Raw genomic sequence first — 20,390 nt, 5'->3', positions numbered from 1 at the left:
ACTCCACGAACCTGGGGTTGTCGTGGGGAGCTTGAACTGCACACGGGGTTGAGGGAACCCCCCCCAGGGGTGAGACCCCAAAACCCAGGTTCTAGGGGAGCTCCTACTGAACCCACGTTCAAACGCACTTTCCTCCCTGGGTGGGATGAAGCCCCTCGAACTCAGGTGTCGGGGGAGCTCCCACCACACTTGGTTTAAGGCACTCCGCCCCCACAGGAGGCGTGAGACCCCCAAACCTGGGTGTGTGTGGGAGCTCCCACCGCACCTGGGGTCGAGGGCTCTCCCCCCACCATGGGGCGAGCCCCCTGATCCAGGGTTCTGGGATGTGCTGCTACCGCATCCGGGGTCAAGGGCCCAACCCCCCTGGAGAGGCAAGATACCTTGAACCTGAGTGTCAGGGAGACTCCCCCACCCCATGGGAGACTTCTGAACCCAGGTGATGGGGAGAGCTCCCACCATACTCATGTCCAGAGCACTACCATCCCCTGGAAGGGGCGAGACACCCTGAACCCCAGTGTTGGGGAGAGCTCCCATCACACCGGGGTGGAGGGCACTCCACCCCCAGTAGGGGTGAGACCCTCCAAACCTGAGTGTTGGTGAGACTGCCATCCCAGTAGGAGGAGACCCCCGCACCTGGGTGTCTGGCCAAACTCCCAGTGCACCCGGGATCAAGGGCACTTTCCTTCAGGGAGGGCCGGGACCCCGAACCTGGGTGTGTGGGGTATCTCCCTCCGCACTCAGGGTCGAGGGCACTCTCCTCCCCCAGGAGGGGTGAGACACCCCGAACCCATGTGTGTGTGTGAGCTCCCGCAGCACCCGGGGGTCGAGGGCATTCCCCACCCCTGGGAGGAGCAAAACACCCCTACCCCCACCCTGGATGTCTGGAGGAGATCCCACCACACGGGGGGTTGAAGGCAGTCTCTTCCCAGGAAAAGCAAGACACCGTGAACCCAGGTGTCAGGGGGAGCTCCCACTACACCCAGGGTTGAAGGCACTGCCCCCACAAGGGGCGAGTCACCCCAAACCTAGGTGTCCGGGGGAGCTCCCCCTGCACCCAGGGTCAAGGGCACTCTTCCCCCAGGAGAGGCGAGACACCTCAAACCTGTGTGTTGGAGGGATCTCCCACTGCACTTGGGGTCAAGGGTACTTTCCCTTTCCAGGAGTGGGGAGACACCCTGAACTAGGGTGTTGGGGGGAGCTCCAAAGAAACCCGGGTTTGAGGGCATTCTCCCACCCCAGGGGCGATACACCCTTAACTTGGGTTGGGGGAGCTCCCACCACATTTGTGGTTGAGGGCATTCCCCCATCCCGGGAGAGGCAAGACCCCCGAACCCAGGTTCTGCAGGGAGCTCCCACCACACTGAGGTTGAGGGCACTCCCTCCCCTAAGAGGGGTGAGACCCTCCCAATCAGAGTGTTGGAAAAACTCCCCCCGGAGGTGGAGACCCCTGAACCTACGTGTTGGGGGGAGCTCCCACATCACAGGGGTCGAAGGCCCTCCCCCCTCTGGGGGCGGGAGACCCCTGAACCTGGGTGTCGGGAGGAGCTCCCACAGCACACGGGATAGAGGGCACTCCCCCCTCCATGGAAGGGGCGAGACCCTTAGAACCCTGGTGTCAGGGGGACTTCCCCCAACTGGGAGGGGTGAGACCCACTAAACCACGGTGTTGGGGGGATCTCCCACCGCACCCACACCCAGGGAAGAGAACACATCCCTCCTTATACTGGCGAGACTCCCTGAACCTGGGTGTTGGGGGGAGCTCCCGCTGCACCTGAGTTTGAGGGCACTCCCTCCCACAGGGAGAAGTGAGACTTTCTGAACCTGGGTGTGTGTGGGGAGGAGCTCCCACTGCACCCGGGGTCGAGGGCACTCCCCACCCCGGGAGGAGCGAGACCCCAGAACCTGAGGGTCAGAAAAACTCCCCCCAAGGGGGAGACCCCCGAACCCGGATGTTAGGAGGAGCTCCCACGACACCAGGTATTGATGGCACTTCCCCCTGAGGGCTGAGACCCCTGAACCCCGGAATTGGGGGTATTCCACACATGGGAATAGCAAGAACCCCTGAACCCAGGTGTCGGGGGAACTCCAACTGCACCGTGGTCAAGGGCACTCCTCACCCCTGACAGGAACTAGACACCCCGAGCCCGGGGGTCGAGGGGAACTCCAACCACACTCGGGGTGGAAGGCACTCCCCCCCAGGTGAGAGACCCCATAACCTGGGTTTGGGAGAACCTCCCACTTCACCCGGGTTCAAGGGCACTCCCTTCCTCGGGAGGGGTGAGACACCCCATACCCGGGTGTAGTGGGGTTCTCCCACCGCAACCAGGCCGAGGCAATCCCACCCCCACCCAGGGTGAGAAACCCTGAACCTGGTGTGGGGGGAATTCCCACTGAATCCTAGGTCAAAGGCACATTCCTTTTGGGAGGGGCGGGGCCCCACAAATCTGGGTGTTGGGGGGAGCTCCCACCACACCTGGGTTCGAGGACATTCCCCTCCTGGGAGGTGGAAGCCTTACGAACCCCGCTGTTAAAGGGAGGTCCCCCCCCACACCCTGGGCGGTGGGAACACCCCTCCCCCCAGAGGCAGAAGACCCCCAAACCTGGGTGTCAGGGAGAGCTACCACCACACCCGTGGTCAAGAGCACTCCCCCCCACAGAGGCAGGAGACCCCTGAACCCAGATGTTGGTGTGAACTCCCACGGCACCCGGGGTCTAGGGCACTTCTCCCCCGCCCCGGGAGAGGCACGACCTCTTGAACCTGGTAGTCCAGGGGAACTCCCACGGCAACTGAAGTCTAGGACAATCCCCCCGAGAAGCGGGAGACCTCTAGAACCCGGGTGTTCAGGGTTCCCCCAGGAATGGCGAGAACCCCCGAACCCAAGTGTCCGGGGGAGCTCCCTCCACACCCGATGTCGAGGGCACTCCCTCCCTGGGAGGGGCGAGACCCCCGAATTAGGGTGTGTGAGGAGTTTCCCACCTCACAAGTGGTTGAGGACAATAACCCCCACTGCCATGAGCAAGACACACGGATCCCGGGTGTCAGGGGGGAGCTCCATCAGCACCCTGGGCAGAGGAGACTACCCTGCCCCAGGAGGTGGGAGACTCCCCAACCCAGGTGTTGAGATGAGCTCCCATGCACCCGGGGTCAATGGCACTCACCTTCCGGGAGCGGGAGACCCCCAAACCCTGGTGTCAGGGGAGCTCCCACCATACCTGGGGTAGAGGGGACTCCCCCCACCTTGGGAGGCGAAAGACCTCCGAAACGGGTGTCGAGGGGAGCTCTCACAGAACCGGGGTGGAGAAGACTCCCCCCCAAGAGGTGGGAGACCCCCGAACTGGGTTTTGGGGGGAACTGCCACCACACCTGTGGTCGAGGGGGTTGAGGTCACTCCCCCCACGGGAGGGGTAAGACCCCCCCAAACCCGAGTGTCGGTGGTATTTCCCCAACTGGGAGTGGTGAGACTCTGAACCATGGTGTCGAGGGAATCTCCCACCATACCCTGGGTAGAAGGCACATCCCCTCCCAGGATGGGTGAGACCCCCAAACCCGAGTGTCAGGGGGAGCTCCCCACGAAATAGGGTTGAATGCACTCCCCCCTGGGAGGGACGAGATTCCCGAACCCGGGTTTTGAGGAGAGCTTCCATTGCACCCAGGGTCAAGGGCACTCCCCACCCCTGGGAGGGGCTAGACCCCCCCCAACCTGATTGTCGGAAAAACTCTCCCCCTCCCCCTGTGAGACCCCTAAACCCGGCTGTCGGGAGGAGATCCCAGGAACCCGGTGTTGATGGCACTCATCCTCCCCAAGGGCCGAGACCCCCGAACCTGGGTGTCAGGGGGACTCCACACCTGGGAATAGCGAGAAACCCTAAACCTGAGTGTTGGAGAGCTCCAACCACACATGGGGTCGAGGGCACTCCCACCCTAGGATTGGGGGACCTCCCACTGCACCAGTGTTCGAGGGCACTCCACCCCTTGGTTTGGGTGAGACACCCCAAACTCTGGTGTCATGGGGAGCTCCCAAGGCACAAGGATGGAGAGCACTCCCCCCTTGGGAGGGGCGAGACACCACGAATCTGGGTATAGTGGGGTGTGCCCACTGCAACCGGTTCAAAGCAATCCCCCCCAGGGATGAGAAACCTCTAACCCGGGTGTGTGGGGGAACTCCCACCACACCAGGGTTCGAGGGCACTCTCCTCCCCCGCAGGAGCGAGACCTACAAACCCAAGTGTGAAGGGAGGTCGAACCGCACCTGGGGTCTAGGGTACTCCCCCTAACCAGCTGGGGAGAGACACCCTGAACCCAGATGTCAGAAGGAGCTCCCACCACACTTGGGGTCGAGGGCACCCCTCCTGGGAGGGTCAAGACACCCGGAACATGGGTGTTGGGTTGAGTTCCCACCATACCCGGGTCGGGGGCACTCCATCCTCCCCGAGAGGGGCAAGACACTCTGAACCCGGGTTTTGGGGGGGGGAGCTCCCACTGCATCTGGGTTGAGGCACTCCCCCCCTCGGGAGGGGTGAGACACCCCGAACTCAGGTGTCAGGTGGAGCTCCCAAGACACACAGGTGGAGGCTCTCCCCCCCCCCAGGGGCAAGAAACCCGGAACTTGGGTGTCAGGGGAGCTCTCACAGAACACTTTCCCCCATGGGAGGAACAAGACCCCCGTACCAGGGTGTCAGGGGCAGCTCCCACCACCTACAGTGTCGAGGGCACTCCCCTCCACCCTGGGGTTCAGAAACCCCCTAACGCGGGTGTCAGGGGATGTCCCACTGCACCTGGGTTGGGGGGGACTCCCCTACTGCGGCAGTCTGGCTGGGCACAAAATAACGGAGCTGCCACACAGCCTTGTAGGTTCAAAACAGGAACTCCTTTATTCTCCGCACTCCCACGAAGGCCACGCAGGCAGCCTTCTCTAGGGACACACCACACACCAACCGGAAATCCCTCCTCTGGAAATCCCCGCAAGAACTCCAAAGTAGCAGGAGAACTCCAGAGTAGCAGGCCAAGTCGGATACCAGGGGTCTAATATACAACTGAATACACAGCTTGACATAACCATTATCATCTCAATGGCTTGCTGGCATCACCTCTCAACCACTCCGTTCTGGCAAAAATGCCATGCCTCATTCCGACTGGGCTATGCCTCTCAGCATCTACCCCTTTCTGTTTAATTAAACACCAAGCATGTGGCTTAGAGACCATGCCTATTAGGCTGTCCAATACTACATATGGTCCTTACCTGTTTTTGGATGAGCTGATCTCAAGGCATCAGCCTCCTATCTTAGGTTGGTACCACTGCAATTGGATCTTACCCATCACTGACTACCGGTCCAGCATACAGCCATACTTGTGGATAGGCCTATGCACCAGTGTGTGTGGGGGGGTGAGGTACTTTGCCTCACCTCTGTTGGCCCCCAAATTTGGCCTTTGCACCAGTGTGTGGGGGGGTGAGGTTCTTTGCCTCACCTCTGTTGGCCCCCAAATTTGGCCTTGGTGCCAGTGTGGGGGGTGAGGTTCTTTGCCTCACCTCTGTTGGCCCTCAAATTTTAGACCATCACTAGAAGAAGGGAGGAGGATACAGAAATGCTACAATACCAAGCCAATTGATGGCTCCTTTGGAAAAATTTTACCACCAGTGACACCATCAGCGAAGATACTCCAGCACTACCACAATTCGCCGCACCAACAGATATTTCACAATGTATACAAGTGATACATAGTCTAGGCAAATTCTGCAAGCAGTTCAAAGCAGAGGAATCTATCAATATGTCCATTTCCTCCCAAAGTAAATCGACTCCTTGATTGAGCATTACTTGTTGAGTTATTATTCATTGATGCATCAGTTTATACAGTTTACTGTGATAGCTATTGAAGAAGCTGTAGTTTGGTTTTATCTTTGTCTTCACTGGCACTGGGATGAAGATAGGAATTCTGGCAATGAAGGCTAAAAAAATTATGTAACATTCCAACAGGTACTAAGAAAACAATTTTCTGAACAATTTACATTATCCTGAACAGAATTATTAAATATAATGAAAAGGAAAGGTGAATGTGAAAGTAAACAAACAGATCTGTTAACCTCCTTTTTTGTTCACATATTAAAACAATCCTCAACAGCTGTTTACCCAATTTAAATTAAACCATTTAAATCACGTGAAGAAAAAAATATTTCGATCCATTTTTTCATGAGCTCTCATCATATATGATATATGAACATACGTACATACAAACATACAACACAAAACACAAGTGTACACACATAATATAATACATACAACACATAACATAATAGTAAAGGCCTTATAACTTTTTATAGGTGAAATCTCCATTGCAATGTTTAAAAACTCTATAGTCAAAAAATAGAACTGATCAGCAAAAATTAATCTAGGTCTGTATGAGATTTCCCACCACACTTGGGGTCGTGGTAACTCCACGAGTTCCAGGGCACTCCCTGTCAGAAGGGTCGCACACCTCAAACCAGTGTGTGTGGGAACCTCCCACCACACCTGGGGTCCAGAAAACTCCCCACCCCCGAGGAGCGAGACACCTTGAACCCGGTTTTTTGGGAGCCTTCCCCCCAGGATCTGTGAGATACCCCCTAACTTGGGTGTCAGAGGGAGCTCCCACTGCACCCAGAGTCTAGGGCACTCAACCCCCGGGGAGGGGGCAAAACACCTCCTGGGGTCAAGGGCACTCTCCCCCGGGAAGGGCAAGACACCTGGAACCCAGTTGTTGGGGGGAGCTCCCACGGAACCTGAAGTTGATAGCACTTTCCCCCATGGGAGTAATGAGCCCCCCTGAACCGGGGTGTCACCAGGTTGGAGGGGGCAATGTCCCTCCCACGGAATGGGGAGAACCCCTGAGCCCAGGTGTCAGGGGGAGCTCCCACCATATCCCTGGTCGAGGGCAATCCCCACCTAGAGGGGCGAGACCCCCGAACCTTGGAGTCGTGGGGAGCTCCCACCACACAAGGGGACGAGTGCACTCCCCCACCTCGGAAGGTGCGAGACATCTGGAACCTGAGTGTTGGGCGGAGCTCCCCCCCCCCCCGCACCCAGGGTCTAGGTTACTTCGCCTGGAGAGGGGCAAGACCCCTGAACCCGGGTGTTGGGGATAGTTGTCACTATACCCAGGGTCCTGGGCATTTCCCCCTAGGATGGGCGAGACCCCCTAACTTGGGTGTCGATGGGAGCTCCCACCATACCTGGGGTCGAGGGCTCTCCCCCTGCTGGCAGGGACTCCACGATGCCAAGTGTGTGTGTGGGGAGATCCCACTGCACTGGGGGTCGTGGGCCCTCCCCACCCTGAAGGGCAAGACATCCCAAACTCAGGTTCCGAGGGAGCTCCCACTGTACCCAGAGACGAGGACACTGTGTGTGGGGGGGTGAGATCCTCTGAACCCTGTGTGTGTGGAGGTAGCTCCCAGTGCACCCAGGGTCAAGGGCACTCCTGCCTGGGGGTGCGAGATCCCTGAACTCAGGTGTCGCGGGGAGCTCTCACCGCTCCGGGGGGATGAGGACACTCCCCCTTCCCGGGACTGGGAGACTCTTTGAACCCAGATGTTGGGGGGAGCTGCCACCACAACCTAGTAGAGGGCACTCCCACCTTGGGAGGGGCGAGACCCCCTGAACGGGTGTCAGGGGGAGCTCCCAGCCCACCCATGGTCAAGGGCACTCCCACCCGTGGAGGCGAGATCCCAGAACCTGGGTGTTGGGTAGAATTCCCACCGCACCTGAGGAAGAGGGCACTCCCCCCTACTGAGACTGGCAAGACTCCCTGAAACCGGATGTGGGGGAACTCCCACCACACCAGGGGCGAGGGCATTCCCCTCCAGGGTGGAGCTCCCACCGCCCTTGGGGACGAGGGCACTCCCCCCACAAGAGTGTGAGGCCCTCCTGAACCTGGATGTGAGAGGAGCTCCCTCTGCCCCTTGGGTCGAGGTCACACCCCCCTCAGAGAGGGATGAGACATCCCAAACTCGGATGTTGGGGGGAGCTCCCACCACGCCCGGTTCGAGGGCACTTCCCCCACCAAGAGAAGCGAGACACCCCGAACCCGGGTGTCTGGGGGAGCTCCACCAAACCAGAGGTGGAGGGCATCCCCTCCCAAGGAGAGGTGAGAAATCGGGAACTCAGGTGTGTGTGTGTGGGAACTTCCACAGCTCCCAGGGTAGAGGGCATTCCCCCCCCCAGAGGGGTGAGACACCCAGTATTCGGGTGTCAGGGGGAGCTTTCACTGCACCGGGTCAAGGGCACTCCCCACCCCCCAGTGGGGCAAGACATCCCAAACCCTTTCACTGCACCGGAGGTGGAGGGCACTCCCACCTGGAAGGGGCAATACTACCCAAACCTTGGTGTCAGGGGGAGCTCCCACCACAAATGGGGTTGAAGGCCCCCAGACTGTGAGTGGTGAGACCCCCAAACCTGGGTTGGGGGGAGCTGTCACCACATCCGGGGTTGAGGGTTCTCCTCCCCCCCAGGGGCGAGATCCCCAGAACCTGAGTGTAGGAAGTACTCTCACCCCAGGATGGGGAGACCCCTGAACCAGGGTGTCTCACAGAGCTCCCACTGCACCTTGTTCGAGGGCACTCCCCCCATCAAGGGGCTAGAAACCCCAAACCTGGGTTTGGGGGGAGCTCCCACGGAACCGGGGTCAAAGGCACTTTCTCCCCCAGGAGGAAGGAGCCCCCCAAACCTGAGTATTAGGGGGCGCTCCCACCATACCCAGTGTCGAGGGCACTCTCCCCCCTGGGATTCCTGAGACCCCCAAATCCAGGTGTCGGGAGGAGGTCACACCACACCAGGGGCAATGGGACTCCACTCCCCTCAGGGGCGGGAGACCCTTGAACCCAGGTGTCAGGAGAAGCACCCATCGCACCCAGGGTTGAGGACTGGTGTCAGAAGTAATTCCCTCCCCCCCAGGGGGGCAAGACCCCTGAAACCGAGTGTCTGGGGGAGCTCTCACCACACCTGGGGTCGAGGGAACTTCCCCCCTGAACAGGAGACACATCAGGAACCCAGGTGTTGGGGTGTGACCCCACCGCACCAGGAGTCGAGGACACGCCGCCCCGGGACTGGCGAGTCACCTGGAACCCAGGTGTTGGGGGAGCACCCTCCATACAAGGTGACGAGGGCACTCCCCAATTTGGAGGTGCGAGACACCCCGAACCTGGGTGTTGGGGGTAGCTCCTACCACAGCCAGGGTTGCTGGCACTCTTCCCTTCTGGGAGGAGCAAGAAACCCCGAACCTGAGTTTTGGGGGGCCTTCCCCCGCAGGAGCGGTGAAACCCCCATAACCCGGGTGTCGGGAGGAGTTCTCACTGCACCTGGGTCGAGGGCATACCCACCCTGGAGGGGCGAGACACCCCGAACCCTGGTGTCTGGGGGAGCTTTCACTGCACCCGGGGTTGATGGCACTCCGCCTCTATGAGGGGCAGGACAGCCTGAACCCGTGTGTTAGGGTAGCTCCCACAGCACCCGGGGTTGATGGCACTCCTTCACACGTGAGGGGCAAGACACCCGAATCAGAGTGTCGGAAACAGTCCCCCTCCAGGAGGTGGAGGTCTCTGAACCTGGGGTCATGGGGAGCTCCCACCGCACCCGGGGATGAGGGCACTCTCCCATGGGAAGGGGTGGGATACCCCGAACCGAGGTGTTGGGAAGAATTCCCACCGCACCCGGATTCAAGGGAATTCCCTCTCACCCTGGGTGGCATGAGACCCCTGAATCCATTGTCTAGGGGAGCTCCCACCGCACCCAGGGTAGAGGGCAATATCACCCTGGGAGTGGTGAGACACCCTGAACCCGGGTGTCGGGGGGAGCTCCCAAAACACCCATCATCTAGGGAACTCGCCACCGTAGGAGGGTGAGACTCCCCGAACCCAGTTGTCGGGGGGAGCTCCCATTGCATCTGGGTTCGAAGGCACTCCCCTTCTCCCAGGAGAGGAGAGACACCCTGAACCCGGGTGTCGGGGGAATCTCCCACCGCACTAAGGGTCGAGGACACTTCCCCCACTAGGAGGGGCGAGACCCCTGAACATGGGTTCTGGGAGGATCTCCCACTGCACCTGGGGTCGAAGGCACTCCACCCCTCGAGAGGGTTGAGACACCCCAAACCCGGGTGTCAGCGGATATCCCACTGCACTCGGGGTTGAGTGCACTCCAGCCCCTCTTGGAGCAAGACCCCGGAACCTTGGTGTCAGGGGGATATCTCACTGGAACTGAGGTCAAAGGTACTCCACCAATGGGAGGGGAGAGACCCCCCAAACCCGAATGCTGGGGGGACTCCCAAACCGGGAGGAGTGAGACACCCTGATCCCAAACCTGAGTGTCGTGGGTGGCTACCACTTCACATGGGGTTGAGGGCACTCCACCCCCAAGAGGGACAAGATGCCCCAAACCCCGGTATAGGGGGGAGCTTCCACTGCACCCGGGGTCCAGGGCACTTACACCCTAGGCACGAAAGCCACGAACACGGGTGTCAGGGGAAGCTCCCACTGCACCTGGAATCAAGGGCATTCCCCCGTGCCGGGAGGGACGAGAACCCCCAACATGGGTGTTGGGGGGACTTCCTCCCAGAGGGGCAAGGCCCCAGAACCCGGGTGTCGGAGGGAGCTCCCATGGCACTGAGGTGGAGAGCACCCCCCCCCCACTGGGAGGGGCAAGACACCCTGATACCTGGTGTCGGGGGAGCTCCACCTCACCTTGGGTCGAGGATACTCCCCCACCAAGAAGAGACGAGACACCGGGAACATCTGTGTGGGGGAAGCTCCCACAGCACCCAGGGTCTAAAGCAGTCCCCCCACTCGGGAGTGGCGGGAGTGGCGAGACATCCTGAACCGGGTGTCAGGGGGAGCTCCCATCAAGCCCGGGGTCGAGGGCACTCCCCCTTCCTGAAGGGGCGAGACACCCTTACCAGGGTGTCCAGCTGAGCTCTCAGCGCACCCAGGGTTGAGGGCACTCCCCCCGCAGAAGATGCGAGAGTACCTGAACATGGGTGTTGGGAGGAGTTCCCACAGCACCTAGGGACGAGGGCACTCCCCCTTCTGAAAGGATTGAGACACCCCGAACACGGGTGGGTGTCTGGCTGTGGTCCCAACGCCACCAGGGTCGAGGGCATTCCCCCCCAACCACCAGGGGCAAGACCCCCGAACTCGATGTTGGGAGGAGCTCCCACAGCACCCCGGATGGAGGGCAATACCCATTCCGGGACTGGGGAGACACCTTGAACCCGGAAGTTGGGAAGAGTTCCCACCACACCCAGGGTCGAGGGCACTCCCCCTGTGGAAGATGTGAGATTCCCTCAACCCGGGAGTTAAGGGTAGTTCCCACCACACCTGGGGTCAAGGGCACTCCCCACCCCCGAGACAGATGAGACCCCCCTAACCCGGGTGTTGGAGGGACTCCCTCTCTGGAGTGGTGAAACCCCCTGAACCCGGGTGTTGGGGGAAGCTCCCACCGCAACCTGGGTCGAGGGCACTATCCCCGTAGGTGTGAGACACCCCGAACCCCAGTTGTGTGTGTGTGGGGGGGAGCACCCACTGCACCCAGAGTCGAGGGGCACTCGCCCCCCCCCAGGGGAAAAATCCCGAACTCGGGTGTCAAGTGGAGTTCCCACCGCACCTGGGGTCTAGGGCACTCGCCACCCCTAGTAGGAATGAGATCTCCTGAACCTGGGTGTTGGGGGCACTCCCCCCTCAGGAGGGGCGAAACCCCTACATCCAGAGGTCAGTTGGAGCTCCCACAGCACCCAGGGTCTGTGCACTCCCCCTACCCGGGAGGAGCAAGACCCCCAAATCTGAGTTTCGGGGGAGCTCCCACCACACCTGGATAGAGGGCAATCACCCTGCGGGAGGGGCAAACACCCCCAAACCTGGGTGTTGGTGGAAGTTCCCACTGCACCTGGGGTTGAGGGCACTCCCACCCCATGAGGGTGGAGACCCCCTGAACTCGAGTGTCGGAAGTACTACCCTCCTGGGATAGGGAGACCCCCGAACCTGGGTTCTGGGTGGAGCTACCACTGCACTTGTGGTTGAGGGCACTCCCCCCCCCCCCCCCGCCCAAGAAGGGGCTGGAAACCCCCAGAGCCCAGGTGTCTAGGGAGCTCCCACAGCACATGGGGCCAAAGGCACTCCTATCACGGGAGGGGTGAGACTCCTGAACCCGGGTCCAGGGGAGCTTCCACCACACCCGGGGTTGAGGGCACCCCCCCTTAGAGGCGAGACTCCTGAACCCAAGTGTCAGAAGGTCTCCCAACAAGGGAGGAGGAGACCCCCTAACCAGGGTGTCAGGGGGAGATCCCAGCGCACCCAGGGACTAGGGCAGTCCCCCACCTGGAGGGGCGAGACCCCGGGACCAGGGTGTGGCGGGGAGCTCCCACTGCACCTAGCGTCCATGGCATTCCTCCCCGGGAGGGGTGAGACCCCCCAAACACAAGTGTCAGGGGACCTCAGACAGCACTTATGGTGAAGGACACTCCCCTCCTTAGGGGTGAGACCCTTGAACCCGGGAGTCAGTCAAGGGAAGCTCCTACCGCACCTGGAGTCAAGGGCACTACCCCCGACCCCCCAGGAAAGGAGAGACCACCAGAACCCAGGTGTGGGGGGATTGCCCCTGGGAGGGGCTAGACCCCCCAAACCCGGTTGTCAAGGGGAGCTCCCACAACACCCGAATTCGAGGGCACAACCCCCTCGGAGGTGCAAGACACCCAGAACCAGGGTGTCGGGGGTAGCTCCCACTGCACCCATGGTCGAGGGCTTTTGTCCCTCCTAGGGGTGAAATCACCAACCCGGGTGTCGGCAGAAACTCCCAAAGCACCTGGGGTCGAGGGCACTTCCCACCCCTGGGAGGGGCAAGATGCCCCGAACCCAGGTATTGAAGGTTGCTCCCTCCGCACCCAGGGGATTGAGGGCACTTGTCCTTTGGAGAAGGGCCAGACCCCCAAACTCTATTCTGGTGGTTTTCCCACTGTACCCGGGGGTGAGAGCACTCCCCCACACCAGGAGGGGTGAGATCCCCAAATCCAAGTGTCAGGGGACTCCTCACCAGGAGGGAGACCCCTGAACCCGAGTGTCATGGGGAGCTCCCACCACACACTGGGGCGAGGTCATTCCATCCTCTGGGGACTGGTGAGACACTCTGAACCCGGATGTCTGGGGGAGCTCCCACCGCAACTGGGGTTGAGGGCACTCTCCCCCTTGGGAGGGGAAAGACACCCAAACCTGGGTTCTGGAGAGGCGAAATCCTTGAACCTCAATGTCTGGGGGGCTCCCACCGCACCCGGGGTTAAGGGTACTCCCCCCCAGTAGGAGTGAGACCTCCCGAACCTGGGTGTAGGAAGGAGGTCCCACCACACCTGGGATGGAGGGCACTACCCCCCCTGTATGGGTGAGACCCCCGAAACCACTGTCATGGGGAGCTCCCACTGCACCCTGGGTTGAGGGCACTCCCCCACCCCAAGGTAGAGATACCAAGATCCCCGGTGTCAGGAGGAGCTTCCACCACACTCTGGGTAGAGGGCACTACCTGCCGCCGGGAGGGGCAAGATACCCCCAGCCTGGGTGTCTGGGGGAGTTGCTACCACACCCTGGGTCAAGAGCACACCCCACCCCCCCAGGGGCGAAACACTTCAAACCCAGGTGGCGGGAAAAGCTCCCACGGCACCTGGTGTCCATGGCACTGCTGGGAGGGGAGAGACAAAAGGAAACTCAGTTTTTGGGGGGAGCACCCACTGCACCTGGTGTCGAGGTCATTTCCCTTCCTGTGGAGGGGCGAGACACCCCGAACCCATGTGTCGGGCAGCGATCCCACTGCACCCGGGGTAGAGGGCTCTCCCCCTGGAAGGGGTGAGACCCCTGAACCTGGGTGTTGGGAGGTGTTCCAACCGCACATGGGGTCAAGGGCACTTCCCCCCCCCCGAGGGATGAGACCCCCCCGAACTGGGTGTTGGGGAATTCCCTCCTTGGAAGGAGCGAAAACACCCAAACCCGAACGTGGGTTGGAGCTCCCACCTCACCGGGGTCGAGTGCACTCCCCCCATCCAGGAGGGGCAAGACCCCCTAACTCGCGTTTGGGGAGGAGCTCTCACCACACCTGGTGTTGAGGGCACTCCCCCAGCTGGAGGGGTGAGACCCCCCCCAAACCTGGGTATCAGTGGGAGCTCCCACTACACCCAGGGTCGAGGACACTCCCACAGCCTGGAAGGGCGAGACACCCTGACCCAGGTGTCAGGGAAACTCCAACCGCACGCTGGGTCAAGGGCACTGCCACCCCTGGAAGGGGTGATACCTTCCGAACCTCAGTTTTCGAGGGGAGCTCCCACCACACCCAGGGTCAAAAGCACTCCCTCCCCTGAGGGTTGATCCCTACCGAATACAGGTGTGTGTGGGGGGATCTCCCACCCCACCCGGGGTGGTGGGCACTCCCCCCCATAGGGCAAGACCCCATGAACCTGGTTGTTGAGGGGAGCCCCCACTGCTCTCGGGTGGAGGGCACTACCATAGGGGCGAGACTCCAAACCTGGGTGGTAGTAGAGGGCCCTACTTCCCCAGGAGGGGCGAAACCCACAAAACCTGAGTGTCAGGGGCATTCCCACCCCGGGAATGGTGAGACCTCTGAACCTGGGTGTCAGGGGGAGCTCCCACCGCACCTAGGGTCGAGGGCACTCCCTCTCGTGAGGGGCGAGAACCCTCAAACCGGGGTATCAAGGGGAGCTCCCACCACACCCTGGTTCGTGGGCACTCCCCCAGGGAGGGGCAAGACCCACTAAACCCGGATGTTTGGGGGACACCCCCCTAGGAAGGGCGACACACCCCAAACCCAGGAGTCGGGGGAGCACCCACCGCACCTGGGGTTGAGGCCACTGCGCCCCACTGGGAGGGGCGAGGCCCCAAGAACTCGGGTGTCGGGGGAAGCTCCCTCCACACCCGGGGTGGAGGGCACTCCCTTTTCCGGGAAGAGAGAGTCCCGACGAACCTGGGTGTCAGGGGGATCTCCCACCACACTTGGAGTCGAGGGCACTCCACTCTGAAAGCGGGAGACCACAGGAACCCGGGTGTCAGGGGGAGCTCCCACCATACCTGGTGTCGAGGTCACTCCCACCACCTGAAGGGGGGATACACCTCTAACTGGGTGTTGGGCTGCAATCCCACCGCACCCAGGGTAGAGGGCACTCCACTCTTGGAAGTGGTGAGGCTCCCGAACCTGAATGTCAGGGGAAGCTCCCACAGCAACTGGGGTCGAGGGCACTCCCCGCCGAGAGGGGTGAGACCCCCGAAACTGAATGTTGGGAGGACTTCCTAAACGGGAGGGGCAAGACACTCCAAACTCGGGTGTCAGGGAAAGCTCCCACTGCACCCAGGGTTGAGGGTATTACCCCACAGGGAGGGGCGAGACCCCCGAGCCAAAGTGTTGGGGGGAATCTCCCACAACAACCGGGGTCGAGGGCAATCACCCCCGAGGGGCAAGACTCCCTAACCAGGGTGTGGAGGGGAGCTCCCACCACACCTTGAGTAGAGGGCACACCCCCCTGGAAGGGGGAGACCACCCAAACCGAACTGTTGGAGAGACTCCTCCCCCCAACAGGGGCTAGACCCCCTGAACCCTGTTGTGGGGCGGAGCTCCCACCACACCCGGGGTCCAGGGCACTACCCGCCCCAGGTGCCAGACATACCGACCCTGGGTTACACCCAGAGTTGAGGGCACTCACCCTCCATGGGTGAAATCCTGAACCCGGTGTTGGGGGAAACTTCAACTGCACCTGGGGTTGAGGGCACTTCCCACCCACGGGAGGGATGAGACCCACCAAACCCAGGTTTTGGGGGATTCCCCCTTGGGAGGGGTAAAAAACCCCAAACCTGGGTATTGATGGAGCTCTCACTGCACCCAGGGTCGAGTGAACTCCTCCCACCCGGGAGGTGTGAAACCCCCTAACCCAGGTTTGGGGGGGAAGCTCCCACCACACCCGGGTTTGAGGGCACTCCCACCCCAGGAGGGTTGAGACCCCCTGAACCTGAGTGTTGGAAGTACTACTCCCCCAGGAGGGAGAGACACCAAAGGGTTGTTGGGGAGAGCTCCAAGCACACCCCAGGTCAACAGCACTCCAACCCCTGGAAGCAGCGAAACCCCCCGAACCCGGTGGAGCTACCACTGTACCTGGGGTTAAGGGCACTACCATCCCAGAAAGAGCGAGACCGCCCCAACCTGGGTGTCGAGGGAGCTCCCTCCTCACCCAGGGTCAAAGGCATTTCCTTGGGGTGGGGGGAGACTCCCGGAACCGGAACCGTGTTCTGGTGGGAGCCAGTTTCCACCACACCCTGTGTGGAGAGCACTTCCCACCTGGTTCTGGAGGAGACCCCAGAACCAGGGTGTCGAGGGAACTCCCACCGCACCTGGGGTTGAGGGCACTCCTCCGCTGGGGATGGTCAAGACCTCACGAACCCGGGTGTCTGGCGGAGCTCCCACAGCACCCGGGTTCGAGGCCATTTCCCCCACATCCTGGGTCACAAGCACTCCCCCTCCAGAGGGGTGAGACCCCTGAACCTGGGTTTCAAGGGGAGCTCTCACTTCACCCCGGATCGAGGATACTTACCCCTCCCAGGACTGGTGAGACACCTCGTACCTGGGTGTCAGGGGGAGCTCCCACAGCCCCCTTGGTCAAGGGCGCTCCCCCCCAGGGGGTGAGACACCCCAAATCCATGTGTCAAGGGGAGCTCCCGCTGCACCAGGGTCTAGGGCACTCCCCCTCTGAGGAGCGAGACACCCCAACCCTGGTGTTGGGGGAGCTCACACCACACCTGGGGTTGAGAGCACTCCCCCCCTCCAGAAGATGCGAGATTCCCCAAACATGGGTATCTTGTTGAGGTCCTACAGCACCTGGGGATGAGGGCACTCCCCTTTCCAGAAGCGGTGAGACACCCCAAACTTGGGTGTCGGGCTGAGCTCAAAATGCACTAGGGGTCGGGGGCATTTCCCCCTGAGGGACGAGACCCCCCAAACCTATAAGGGGTACTCCCACCACACCCAAGATTGAGGGAACTCCCCCCTTCTGGGACTGGTGAGACACCCCAAACCCGGGTGTTGGGGGGAGTCTCACAGCATCCAAGGTTGAGGGCGCTCCCCACCTGGAGGGGTGAGACAGCCCGAACCTGGGTTTCAGGGGGAGCTCCCACCACACCAGGGTGGAGGGCACTATCCCTCCGGAGGAGGAGACCCCCTGAACCTGAATGTTGGGGGGACTCCCAAACCAAGAGGGGTGAGACCCCCCAAACTCGAGTGTCTGTGCGAGCTCCCACTGCACCTGAGTTAAGGGCACTAGCCACTCCCGGGTGGGGGCGATGTCCTGACCCTGAACCCAGGTGTTACAGGGAGCTCACGCGGCACTTGGAGTCGAGGGCACTCCACCTCCATGAAGGGCGAGACCACCCGAAGCTGGGTGTAGGGGGAGCTCCCACTGCACCCAGAGTCGAGGTCACTCCCCACCCAGGGAAGGGCAAGACCCCTCTAATCCGGGAGGGGGAGACCCCTGAACCCGAGTGTCGGGAGGAGCTCCCATAGCACTCGGTATTGACGGTACTCCCCCCCCCCCCCAGGACTGAGAGCTCCAAACCTGGATTTCGAGGTTTCTCCCACCACACCCAGGGTTGAGGGCACTCCCTCCCCAGGAGTGATGAGACCCTCCGAACCGGGAGTCAGGGGTCTCCACCCCTGGGAAGGACAAGAACCCCTGAACCCGGGTGTCATGGGGAGCTTCCACCTCACTAATGGTTGAGGGAACTCCCCACCCCCGGGAGGGGCAAGACACCCCGAGACCGGGTGTGGGGGGGAGCTCCAATGGCAATCGGGGTCGAGGGCACTCCCCCGCAGCTCTGAGACCCCCAGAACCTTCCGGAGGACCTCCCACTTAAACTGGGTTCCAGTGCACTCCCCCCCCCACTTGGGAGGGGCCAGACACCTCAAACCCTGGTTTCCGGGGGAGCTCCCAAGGCACACAGATCTAGGACACTACCCCTCAAGATGGGCAAGACACCCCGAACCTGGGTGTAGTGAGGTGCTCCCAACGCAACCTGGTCGAGGCAATCCCCCCCCCCCCCAGGGGTGAGAACTCTGAACCCGGGTGAGCTTGCACCACACCCAAGGTCGAGGGCATTTCCCCACACCACCCCCAGGAGGCAGGAGACCTAGGAACCCGGAACCCGTGTGTTGAAGGGAGGTCCCACCACACCCTGGGCAGAGGGGACTCCCTTCTCACCAGGGCAGGTGACCCCCAAATCCGATTGTTGGGGGGAGTTTTCACCACACCCTGTGTGGAGAGCACTTCCCACCTGGATGGGGGAGACCCCCGAACCAGGGTGTCAGGGGAACTTCCACCACACCCGGGGTTGAGGGCACTCCCCGGCTGGGGATGGGCAAGACCTCATGAACCCAGGTGTCTGGCGGAGCTCCCACAGCACCCGGGTTCCAGGGCATTCCCCCCACCAGGGCGGTCAAGACATCCCTAACTGGGGTGTCATGGGAGTTCATATCGCACCTGGGGTTGAAAGCACTCCCCCTGTGAAAAATGTGAGATTCCCCAAACCCGAGTGTCTTGGGGAACTCCCACCACACCTGGGGATGACGGCACTCCCTCCCTTGGAGAGGCGAGACCCCCATGAACCAGGGTGTTGGGAAGACTCCCACTACCTGGGAGGGGTGAGACACCCAGAACCTGGGTGTCTGGGGAGCTCACACCGAACCTGGGGTTTAGGACACTCCCTCCCCTCAGAGGGGAGAGACACTGTCAGGGGAGCTCCCAATGCACCCGGGGTCGAGGGCACTGCACCTCCCAGGGAGGGGCAAGACATCCTGAACCGGGGTGTGTGTGGGGGGAGCTCCAGTCGCATCCAGGTTCAATAGCACTCCCATCCCAGGGTGGGGAAAGACATCCTGAACCTGGGTGTCCGGTGTAGATCCCACCATACCCGGGGTCGGGGTCACCCCTCCCCAAGACGCAAGAACCCCGGAACCCGCGTGTCAGGGGTAGCTCCCACCATAACCTGGGTTGAAGGCACTCCCCCCACAGGGAGGGGCTAGAGGGAGCTCTCACCACTTCTGGGGTGGAGGGCACTCCCCCTACAGAAGGCATAGATCCCACCACACCCGGGGTAGAGGCCACTCCCCCCAAAAGGGAGACACCTGTCGCGACCCCCCTTGCCCGCAAGGAAGACGCGACTCAGGAATCTTCTTTCAGCAGTTTATTCAGGCCCTTGATATTCTTCTAATAATTCTTCTACTACTACCTCGGATGCCCCTCCCAGCCTTAATAAAGCACCACGAACCCCAATGCAAAGCTGCCACGTGTACCCTTCTCACAGGGTGCTAGAAAATGACATGCCAACTTTCTCTGATAAGGAGCTGGGAACACGCCAACTCTCTTTGATATGGAGTTGTCCTTCACAGACCACAACGGAGCCAGCGCCATCATGTAATGGCGACCACAGTCCGCAGGAACGGCTCACCACAGACACCCCAAAACCAGGTGTCGGTCAGAGCTCCCACCACACCTGGGGTCAAGGGCCCTCCCTCCCAGGAGTGGCGAGACCCTCCGACCCCGGTGTTTGGTTGACTCCCCCTCTGGAAGGGGCGAGACTCTTTAACCCGGGTGTAGGAGGGAGCTCCCACCAATCCCGGGGTCAAGGGAATGTCTACATTCTGAAAGGGCGAAGCACCCTGAACCCGGGTGTGGGGGGCAGCTCCCGCCACACTCGGTGTAGAGGGCACTCCATTCCCCCAGGAGGGGTGAGAAACACTGAACCTGGGTGTATGGGGGAGCTGCCACGGCACCTGGTGTTGAGGGAACTCCCCCTGTAGGGGCAAGACACCCAAGCACGGGTGTCGGTGGTAGCTCCCACTGCACCTGGATCGAGGGCGTTCCACCCCCGGGAGGGGCGAGACCCTCTGAAAGAGGTGTTGGGAGGAGCTCGCACTGCACGGGTCGAGGGCACAACCACCGCCCCCCAGGTGCTAGACACCTGTACCTGGGTTTTGGTGGGAGCTCCCTGTGCACCTTGAGTGGAAGGCATTCCTCACCCTTGGGGCAAGCCTCCCGGTACTGGTGTGTCAGGGAGAGCTCCCACGCACCGAAATTGTGGGCACTTCCCCCCAGAAGCAAGACCACACGAACCCGGGTGTCAGGGGGAGCTCCCACTGCACCCGGATTCGAGGGCACTCCTGCCCAACTGGAGGGGCAAGACTCCCCAAACTAGGGGGTTGGAGGATTTCCCACCAAGCATGGGGTCGAGGGCACTCCCACCTCCCAGAGGGGCGAGAACACGGGTCTCAGGGGGAGGTCCAATCGCACCCGGGGTGGAGGGGACTCCCCTCCCCCAGGAGGCGGGATACTCCCGAACCTGGGT

Source organism: Ictidomys tridecemlineatus, chromosome 2 (assembly GCF_052094955.1).
Source record: "Ictidomys tridecemlineatus isolate mIctTri1 chromosome 2, mIctTri1.hap1, whole genome shotgun sequence".
Taxonomy (NCBI): Eukaryota; Metazoa; Chordata; class Mammalia; order Rodentia; family Sciuridae; genus Ictidomys; species Ictidomys tridecemlineatus.
Note: the sequence above shows the minus strand (reverse complement) of the source record.